The 10,602-nt window shown below is 45.6% G+C and overlaps 1 pseudogene; it reads left to right on the top strand.

Moving 5' to 3' along the window:
- LOC114689441 overlaps positions 1-9,498 on the top strand; it is an 88,354-nt pseudogene extending 78,856 nt beyond the window's left edge.
- Positions 9,499-10,602: the final 1,104 nt, after the last annotated feature.

Below are 10,602 nucleotides of genomic sequence, written 5' to 3'. Positions count from 1 at the left end.
AACAGAAACGGATCTAGTCTCATTTCACCATACAGTATATCATGCTAATCAGTGCAGTTTAGATGCTGAGGAATGTGCACACAAGGTGCTGAAAATGGAGTTGGGCTGAGAGCCAAACACAAGAGCTGTGCAGAGTGATTGTTAATTGCTGCGCCCAGCAGAGGGCGCACCACCATTTTTCGGCTTGTTTGGTGGGCGTTGTGCATCTGAGAAAAGAATACTCAGAATCCTTATGAGGCTACTGAGAGAACAGTATGACAGGATCCACTGCTTAGAGACTAACAAACTGAGAAACATCGCTCAGTTCTCTGCTCAACTTTTGTGCACGTATTCATTTCTGTGGAGTGTTCTTGACTGCATGAAGCTGAGTGAAAGAAACAAACTACATCATCTAGTGGAATTTTTTCTCAGTCTTTTCCAGGAACTATGTGAATCCATGGGTCTTCCTAAACTGAAGGCAAGGTTCAAAGATGAAACTCGACAGCCATTCTTAGAAGGACTATTACCTCGAGACAATCCCCAGAATACCCGGTTTGCCATCAACTTCTTCCATTCTGTAGGACTCGGCAGTTTAACTGCTGAGCTGAGAGCAAGGTCTGAGAGACACAGAACTCAAAACTCACAATATGCTCACTGGAGAGATCCCCTAGCAAGGGACATGGCCAGCAGAAGCCTTCCTTCCCAAGACTATAGTTACAGTAGAGTTGGGAATGACCAAGACCGAGACAGGCACAGGCAGCTGGCAGACGAGCATGCTGAGCCAAAGGGTGTCTTTTTCTCACATGGAGAAGCAAAGGACCCGAAATCAGGACAGTGACAGCCTCAGATGAAGATGGCTCCAAGGCAAGGGAAGGAGTAGAGGACATTGAGGCCCTGAACGTGAGGACCACAGGAATTCAGAATGGAGCTGAGAGATGATGGGAAACTCGACCAGATACTCTGAACATTCGAGAGAATAGAGACATCAGGACCAGAGGAGAGGAAAGTCTCCAATGAGATGAAAATAATTCCAATGTCAACTGATCAGGCCTGACACTCACTCACTTCTAAGGCCTTTTCTCCATTGATGGGTTGTATAGAGAACTCTTGTAGAAAGTAGCTGTGTCTGTTACATTTTAAAGAAGTTTACTATTGGACATGTTTTATGATTAATAGAACTTCTCTAGGTCTTCTGTAAATCAAAGAAAAGGGTCTCTCTCAACAGAGGTATAAGTGTTATGTTTTGTGAATAAAAGGAACAAATGCTCATTGAAAAAAAAAAATGTGATATATTGTGTACCCTAATAAAATTTTTCTGGAGGTCAGAGAACAAAAATACGCACTAGAGGAAAACTAGAAGCCAGGCAGTGGCAGTGGCACACATTTAATCCTAGCAGTAGGAAGGCAGAGACCCTTCTGGATCTCTGTGAATTCAAAGTACCCTGGATCACACAAGGTTGATTCAGTCTAAGGAGAAACAGGGTCAGGAAATAGAGGCACACAACCTTTTCCTCAATTACTCGGGAGTCACACCTTTAATCCAGCACTAGGAAGGAAGGGGTGGTTGAAGTGGCTCAAGGACAGCCATTGAGAAGCCATTGTTGAAGTTGATTTTGGTGACTTAGCAATGTTGACACATGACAGCCAGAAGGGTACCTGATTGGGAATGCCCCAACCTACAACCTTCCCTTTCCAAGGTTTTAAGGTCTTGGTGAGTCCCATACATACATGGGACAGTACCCCACCACTGAGGTGCAAGGGTGTGAGCTGATGCAGGTCCCCGCTCAGGGTAGATGATTAACTTCTGCCTGTGAGAGTTGGCAGTGTGTGATGGACTGGGTCTCCAAGGGGGTCTTCAGTCACCTATCAGGGAAGAAGAGATGAGTTCTGGCAAAGCATGTTGAGAGTCGTTGGTGAGGTGTTGATGTATCATTCTGGGCCCCAATTGGCACTAAGTCAGACGTCCTAGACATTGACCTCTTGTGTGGGAAGTTTCTACTGGAGGTTTCTCACTCAAATCACACCACTCTTTACCACAGGCTGTCAGCATCACTGTTGGACTGGCCCAAGCCTGAGAAGAGTGATGGACACCTAATACTTCCCCAAGTGTTGGTGACATTCCATCTCCCCTGTGATGGTTCTCTTCATATAGAGCATTTTCAGATTTTTTCTTCTTCCTTCCTCTTCCAAAAAAAAACACCATGCAGAATAGATGCTTCAGACCTTGAGAATGTAATTCTGTATCCCCTCTCTGGAGGCATGTCCCTTGGGTTCACCAGAAGCACTAATAATAGCTGTGGTGGGTTCTAGAATGCTTAGAGAATCAGGAAGTGAATGTCATGGAATTTTGAAACATTTCCTGCAATGCTGCTTTTTTTCATACTTCAGGGTTAACTGTGATGCTTGTCTAACCTTGTGAAAAGGTGAAAAAAAAAATCTCATAAGTTGAGTTGTATCTGAACCATCAAGTGTTCCATCATGTGGGGTGCCATGGACAGCTCAGTTCCTCCTATGACCCAGTAGTAATCCAGAACCAGAAAATCTTTTTTTTGGATAATAGGGAATGGAATTTCTCTGGTGCCCTGGGTGTCTAGAGTTTGGTTTTCTTACTGTGACTGCATAAGGTTCCATGGAACTTAGGTTTATTAATAACAATCCCGGGACATGAGCTTTTCTGTTGCATAAGGCCAAGTGGCAGGGCAGCTTGCACCAGCTGTCAAGTCCACTCTGGCTTGTTCTGTACTCCACTTTGACCTAGAGATTATGAATCACTTGGTAAAAGGAATAGCAACTCACCACCCACTGCAGAGTGTGTGTGTTCTCATGGGTCAAGGCCACTGATACAGCAGGATTGACTCTTAGGAGATGGACATTTTCTAACTTGTCCTCAGGCCGCATTCAACCATCTAATGTGTGTGCAGCTTATTGGTCAGTAGTCTAATGAAATCCCTCAGTGATGGAGCAGTTGCTGTGGATTTATGGTAACACATAGAAAACATGGTGGGTGGTGTCATCAACTTCATGAAAGTATGTTATTTTTACTGCCCAGGGAAGGCAGCTCCAACCAGTGCACCAGCAACTGTTAGTTTAGTGACAAACACTGTATTTTGTCTCATGTCTTGTCATCAAGATTTAATACAAAATACATTATGAATGGCCGGATTTTGTGTCAGGATTCAGAATATTTTGATTCTGACCCACTCTATTATTGTTGCCTTCTGTTTCCTAAAGTGTGGCCACCTGAATATATTTTTGATAAGTATCCTTGCTCATGGGCAAAGATGGCTATAATGATGTTTAGGCATAAATTTGGTTCACTCGTGTCTACACTGTATTGGATCAAATAAGTTTCTCCTAAATTTGGGAAATTTGTAAGAAGACATGAGCTCTTCTCATACTAAATGCTAAAGTACACAATTCAGTGTTAATCATATAAATGTCCAGATTCCTGGAGCTTACCAAGTGTGTGTACTGTACACAGCAAGTGAATCCAACTACTTTGTATTGCTTTTTGGTACCTCATGGTAAAAAGTGATCTGGTCTTAGCAGCACCATTGTCTGTTAAAGATTTGAAGCTCATTGTCAAGATCATAATTGGTTCAGGAGGGGAACCAGGCATCTTCAAAGTAAGATACAATTTATATTGAAATTAGATCACACAGCATGGAACCAAGTCCTAACTAAGGTCCCTGTAAGCTGGGAAGCAGGGATGCTGATGGGAGCAATTGAGTCAGGGTCAATGTTAATAGCTCAAGGGATCTGGAGGCATAACTCAAAGAGGATGAAGACCTGAAGGCTAGAAGCTGGGATGTAGCTCCCACCACGAAGAAAAAGAATAGAAAGTCAAGGGACCAAGGGTATAATAACCATTCCAAAGGCTGTAGAGTAGTGGACTTGTAAATACCACATGAAGATATAGCCTGACAGCCCATGTATTCTGTGACTGTAACTCCCCCATAAAGATAAAGCCCAAGAGTTAGAGGATGAAACCTGTGAGCTCTGAGGGCCAGGGCATTCATACTTTGCTTCTGGTACTCTTGGTTACCATGCTTCTAGCCTTGCAGTTCCCAAGGTAGATAGATATAATCCAATAATTCTACTATCTGCATCCATGCCCATGTGGGTAGACAGTTCTTCCACACTGTGGTTGGGTGCCCTCAAAAGCTGCAGTGCCCCAGAGTGCTCTGCCTGAAATGTTTACCAAGGAAACTAGATCTCAGATGTCCTCAATAGTTTTTCTGTCTTGGTGGCATTAGAATGATTGTGCCAAACTGGTGGTATAATGGTCACCATCACTAACAATACTGTATCTACTATGGGCAATCAGGTCTTACCTAGGTGACATGAGGAATTTTGGGCACTTCTGGAGCTATAGTATGGAGCATAAGGGACTGATCCTAACACACTTATCTGTGGGAGGAGCCTGTCTGCTCTGCCTTTAGGGATGAACCTGTCTTGTTTGTTGTGTCTTGGGAAATGGCTCAGAGGTTCCTATCAGAGGGTATATGAAGTAGAACATAGATGCTCATGGGTCTGACATATACTTCTGTCACCTTAACAAGATGCTTTCTTATAGCAGGTTGTGTTGAAGCTGAGACCAGGAAACCAGGGTCTCATGACCAGCCATGACCCCCCCCCTTTTTTTTTTAGGAAACTGGTAGTTTATTGGAGAGAGAAGTCATCTGTGTGTGTGTGTAGGGGGAGCTGTTGCCTCCAAGAGTGTGGACTGTGGTGAACATCCTGGCCTCCAGTCAAGGAGGGTTGACATTATTTGAACCAAAGTCTCTGGAAGAGTCCTCCTGTGGCTGGGCGATGACACTGCCACACTGGAAAGAAGGACATAATCCACAGTTCTGGGAAAGTCTCAAAGGCAGTGCCCCAGCTCTTTGACTTCTTTAGTTCTGATTCCGGCTAACATGCTCACCCAGGAGAAAGCTCAGGACTGTGGTCTGCTCCCTAACACCCAGTGTAGTCACAAGCAGGGAGGCTAATGAAAACTTTCTATGGTCTTGAACCCATGGCCAAGGCTTCTTCTCTGCTGGAGCCCTCCCAATAGTCTTCAGACTGAGTCTTCCAGCTGGGCCAGTGGAGGTAAATGCAATGATTTTCTTTGGATGAGGAGGCTACATGAAGACTTTGAAAGCGGGAGAGACTTAGAGAGCGAGGACATTATGATGGAGAATCTTTGTGGCAGCTGAGCCTGGACACTGGTTGAAGAGACTTGGTGCGGTCTGGTGTATTTCTGGGGCTCTGAGGAAGTGATCAGCTCTCAAAGAAGAGGCAGTGGTGGTGGTGGTGGCAGAGGTGGCAGCAGTAGCAGCAGGCCCTGGCTGTAGGCACGCAGTGGTTAGAGGGGTTGGGTAGGGGTTCTACTTCTTGGGTCATGGAAGGGGACAGAGCCTGGAGTTCTGTGCTGAGAAGTGGTAGGTTGCTCCTTCCAGGTATAGCATCTACTAGTGTTCCATCACTCCGGCCCCTGCTGAGTTGGGGGTGGGATCTTCTCCCTGTTGAGGACTGTGGCTAAAAATGTCCAGGGCCAGAGCAGGTGAGTGTGAGAAATCAGGGGACAAGGATCCCATGAAACAAGGAAATGTGTCGACTGCCATGGTAGCTGGGTACCATCTCTCGACATGATGAAAAGAGCTGGTGAAATCTCATGTCTAATGTAGGGCACAGGAAGAGGCTGCCACATCCAGGAGCAATCACCTTGGACACATACATGGATATTCTGGGGCCTGGGAAAGCTTCTGGCAAGCTATCCCTGCTGGCCCAGGAGACATGGGGAGCCCTCTTGATGAGCCCGATGTGTTACTGGTCTGAAGCTGGATGAGCTAAAGCCATAGGCAGAAGGAGTCTGGTGACCCAGGGGTCTGGTGCACCCATGGGAATGGCACCTTCCTCCCAAACTGCCCTGCATTACAGGTGTCTTTGTGTTCCACTGGCTCCTGAGATGCACCTTCATTCTTCTCTGTTGAGAACCCTGTCTCTGATCTTTCTCCACTGAAAGTGAGAATACAGAACAAGCCATTGAATGAAACATAGAGGCCAGGCCGGGGCCACACACCTACACTCCTAGCATTCTCCAGGCAGTAATCCATCTCGATCTCTGTGAGTCCCAAGACTCCCTGCATTACACGAGAGGGACCAATTCAGTAGAGGAGAGAAAGAGAGCCAGGCAGTAGCAGCACACACCTTTAATCCCACTACTGGTGAGTCACACACCTGTGGTGGATATATTATGCGCCCCAATAAACTGATCTGGGGGTCAGAGACAGAACAGCCACCCTATTATACATAAGGTTAGACAGTGGTGCCCCATGCCTTTAATCCTAGCATTCCAGAGGCAGAGATGCAACCAGATCTGAGTTCAAGTCCACACTGGAAACAGCCAATCATGGTGACACACACCTTTAATCCCAGGAAGTGATGGCAGGAAGCAAAAGGGTATATAAGGTATGAGGACCAGGGACTAGAGGTTCTTAGACTTTTAAACCTTTAGGAGTTTAACCGCAGTTCAGCTGAGATCCATCATATGAGGACACAGAGGCTTCCAGTTTGAGGAAACAGAATCGGCCAAGAAATTGGGAAGGCGAGGTTGGTTGTGGCTTGTTCTGTTTCTCTGATCTTTCAGATTTACCCCTGTAGCTGGCCCTGAGGTTTTTTTGAATAAGACGTGTTAGAGATGTGTGTTACACACATCTTTAATCCCAGCACTAGGAAGGAAGTGAAAGAGCGGGGCGGAGAAAGATACATAAGGCGCGAGGAGACAGGACCTAGAGGCCTGTTGGCTATGTCCTTCTTTTTTTCCCCTTAGTGCCTCTCAGCTGAGGACTCAGAGACATTCAGTCAGAGGATTTGTGGAAACAGGATCTCCCCTTTGGGGCCTGAGAAGCCGCAGTGGTGACCTGTGGAGACAGAAAAAGAAAACTGTCAAGGAACTCAGACCCCTGAGGTACTTGTTTCTTGAACCAACTTGAGGAGTCTAGACCGGGTCTAGATCAAGGGATGACAGCGTCGAGGTAGCTGTGGCCTTCCTCAAGGAGTGTGGCCTCACATTAACCCAGGTGTCCCCAAGAGGGATCGATGACATCTTTGAATGCCTGTGAAACATTCTCCATGAGTCTGAGGTGGACAAAAGAGTTCAGTACATGATTGAAGTGATGTTTGCTGTCCGGAAGGACAGATTCAAGGACCACCCTGTTATTCTGGAAGGACTTGATTTAGTGGAAGGAGATGATCTGTTCACCCACAACTCCTCTAAGAGGATGACTATGATCTAGATGATGATCTCAAGGTTTTCAACATAGATCCTAGTTTTATGGTAAATAAAGAGAAATATAAAGCAATTAAAATGAAATTCTTGATGGACACAATGATTCAAACACAGACCCAGAGGCTGGAAGCAGTGAGGAGGAGAAGGAGAAGGCAGAGGAGGAAGAAGAAGATGGAGAAGAGGAGGGAGGACAAAAAGTATCCATCCCTGACAAAACAGAAACAGATCTAGTCTCATTTCACCATACAGTATATCGTGCTCATCAGTGCAGTTTAGATGCTGAGGAATGTGCACACAAGGTGCTGAAAATGGAGTTGGCTGAGAGCCAAACACAAGAGCTGTGCAGAGTGATTGTTGATTGCTGTGCCCAGCAGAGGGCGCACCAACTATTTTTTGGCTTGTTAGGTGAGCAGTTGTGCATGCTGAGAAAAGAATACTCAGAATTCTTTATGAGGCTATGGAGAGAAGAGTATGACAGGATCCACTGCTTAGAGACTAATAAACTGAGAAACACTGCTCAGTTCTCTGCTCAGCTTTTGTGCACGGATTCATTTCTGTGGAGTGTTCTTGACTGCATGAAACTTAGTGAAGAAACAACTACATCATCTAGTGGAATTTTTCTCAAAGTCTTTTTCTAGGATCTATGTGAATCCATGGGTCTTCCTAAACTGAAGGCAAGGTTCAAAGATGAAACTCGACAGCCATTCTTAGAAGGACTATTACCTCGGGACAATCCCCAGAACACCCGGTTTGCCATCAACTTCTACCATTACGTAGGTCTCAGTGGTTTAACTGCTGAGCTGAGAGCAAGGTCTAAGAGACACAGAGCTCCAAACTCACGAAATGCTCAGGAGAGAGGAGGCATAGAGAGCTGGCAGACGAGCATGCTGAGCCAAAGGGGAAGCCATGAGACAGAAGAGTGTCTTTTTCTCACATGGAGAAGCAAAGGACCTGAAATCAGGACAGTGACAGCCTCAGAGGAAAGATGGCTCCAAGGCAAGGGAAGGAGTAGAGGACAGTGAGGCTCTGAACGTGAGGACCACAGGAATCAGAATGGAGCTGAGAGATGATGGGAAACTCAACCAGATACTCTGAACATTCGAGAGAATCGAGACATCAGGACCAGAGGAGAGGAAAGTCTCCAGTGAGATGAAAATAATTCCAGTGCCAACTGAATGGACATGACACTCACGCACTTCCAAGGCCTTTTCTACATGGATGGGCTGTATAGAGAACTCTTGTATAAAGTAGCTGTTTGTGTCTGTACGTTTTAAAGATGTTTACTATTGGACATGTTTTATGATTGATACTTCTCTAGGTCTTCTGTAAATCATAAAATGGTCTCTCTCAACAGAGCGGTGATTGTTATGTTTTGTGAATAAAAGGAACAAATGCTCATTGAAAAAAGTGATATATAGTGTACCCTAATAAAATCTGCCTAGAGGACCACCAAGCCCACGGTTCTCCAGAGATTTCTTGAGTGCGAACAGCAGGAAATAGTAGGACTTAAGTTGTGGAGATAAACCAAAAAAGAATAGCTTGCAGTGGACCTGGAAACTATTCGAATGAGCCCAGATGTCTCTCCCCCCCCCAGGGTATTTATAGAGATGACAAGGGGTGGAGCAAAAGACCTCCTCCCCCACACGGCCAAGTGCAGACCATCTCACACACCTGCATTCAGGCCCATGGTCTAGTCATCCTCTATGCGGACTTGCTGGGTAAAGCCACGAGGAACCTGAAAAATGGGCTCTCACACCCTTCCTGCACCTTCCCATAGCACACATCACAAATGGCTGGACTTGGAGGAAAGGATGAGGTAGAAGCTGAGGTAGAAGACTCTATTTCTTGGCAATGAGGTTTTGGATGTGTAGTTCCTAAAAGCAGATCCCTGTTCATTCATTGCCAACCCCCTCTCTCACAAGTATACAATCCAAGCAGTGCCCCAGCCCGGCCATAGATGTGTCTCAGTCTCTCCACAGCTAAGCTTGCTTTCTGGAAGGAATAAAGATGAGGCTGTCTGTCCTGATTCCTACTGCCGGCTTTCTCCTGACCAGTACACTCTGGAAAAGGAAGCAGCTTCCCAGACTCAAGGCTGAGATCACAGGATTTTTTCTGAAGGGCCTGCCTGTTTTCTCAAGACCCTAGAGGTTGGTTTATTCCTGTTCAAGGGATCCCATACCGCACTCACTCTACAGACTGAGACCACCCACCTTCAGCGAGTCAATGCAGCCACCTCTTGGGATTGAGCAACCTCACATCTCTGTGCATGTTGGCCCCTTGTCCAGTGATCATGCCTGCCTGCCTGCGACCACCACTCACTTATCTTAAGCGGCATCTCCCCTAGATTCTCTACAAAACCTGCCAAGCTGCTTCACAGTTCTTCTGTAGTAATTACTGTAGTGTAGTAATTACACTACTGAATGACTTACTGTACTGTGTGATTCTGTAGTGTAGCAATTACCACATCCCTGAGGGGGCTGCATGGAAAGCTGAGAATCCCACCCCTCCACATAGCATACCTGCAAGGCCTTAATGTGCCTGCCCTTCTCCAACATTTCTGTGACCTGCTTCATATGACATCCCGTGAACCACCATGGCACTTAGCAAATAATGTGTTCCATACATGGTGGGAGGTGGGAGAAAACCATTGACAGCTTTTCTCTCTCACCTATAACTTGACCCATAAAATAAGCATGTTCTAATAAAAGAAAAAGACGTATCACCCAGGGAGGACATTGAATGTTCAATCAGTGTATAAGCAAGTGTTCAACAGCATTCACCATTTGAGAAATGACAATCAAAACCACCCATATCTTCAAGAACCAGTGAGAGCCAAGACACCAGCTGCTAATGAGGATGGAGGGAAGGGGCACCAGCTTGTCCACACAGTACTGGGGAAACGTGACACAGTTGGAAAATAGGTAATTACTTCTGAAATTAAATGCATATGGGATGGCAAGATGGCTCGGTGACTAGAGCAACCTGAGTTTAAACCTGGAACTCACATAAAGGTGGAGGAGAGAAGTGACTGAAAGGGAAAAATCAGTAGCCATCTTGAGAGATGCTTCCCCCTCCCCTCCTCCAAAGGTATTTGTTGAGCAGCAGTTTTAGAAGTGATCAGAAATTGAACTTATAAGGCTGGGATAATAAATCTATGTATCCTGGACTTGGGAAAACAAGATATGGAGAGTAATGGGCTCGACTGACCAGAAGGTGACCTTAGAGGAGTGTAGGACTACAACAATAAATCTGAATGTGTCAACAAAAGCAGGACATAGGGAATAAAAATTTATATCTCTATAGGTACCCTGAATCCTGTAAGTAATTAGTACCCTTATGCTTCCTTCAAC

The sequence above is a fragment of the Peromyscus leucopus genome, chromosome 10 (assembly GCF_004664715.2).
Source record: "Peromyscus leucopus breed LL Stock chromosome 10, UCI_PerLeu_2.1, whole genome shotgun sequence".
Classification (NCBI taxonomy): Eukaryota; Metazoa; Chordata; class Mammalia; order Rodentia; family Cricetidae; genus Peromyscus; species Peromyscus leucopus.
Note: the sequence above shows the minus strand (reverse complement) of the source record. Positions and strands in the feature narration are given on the sequence as shown.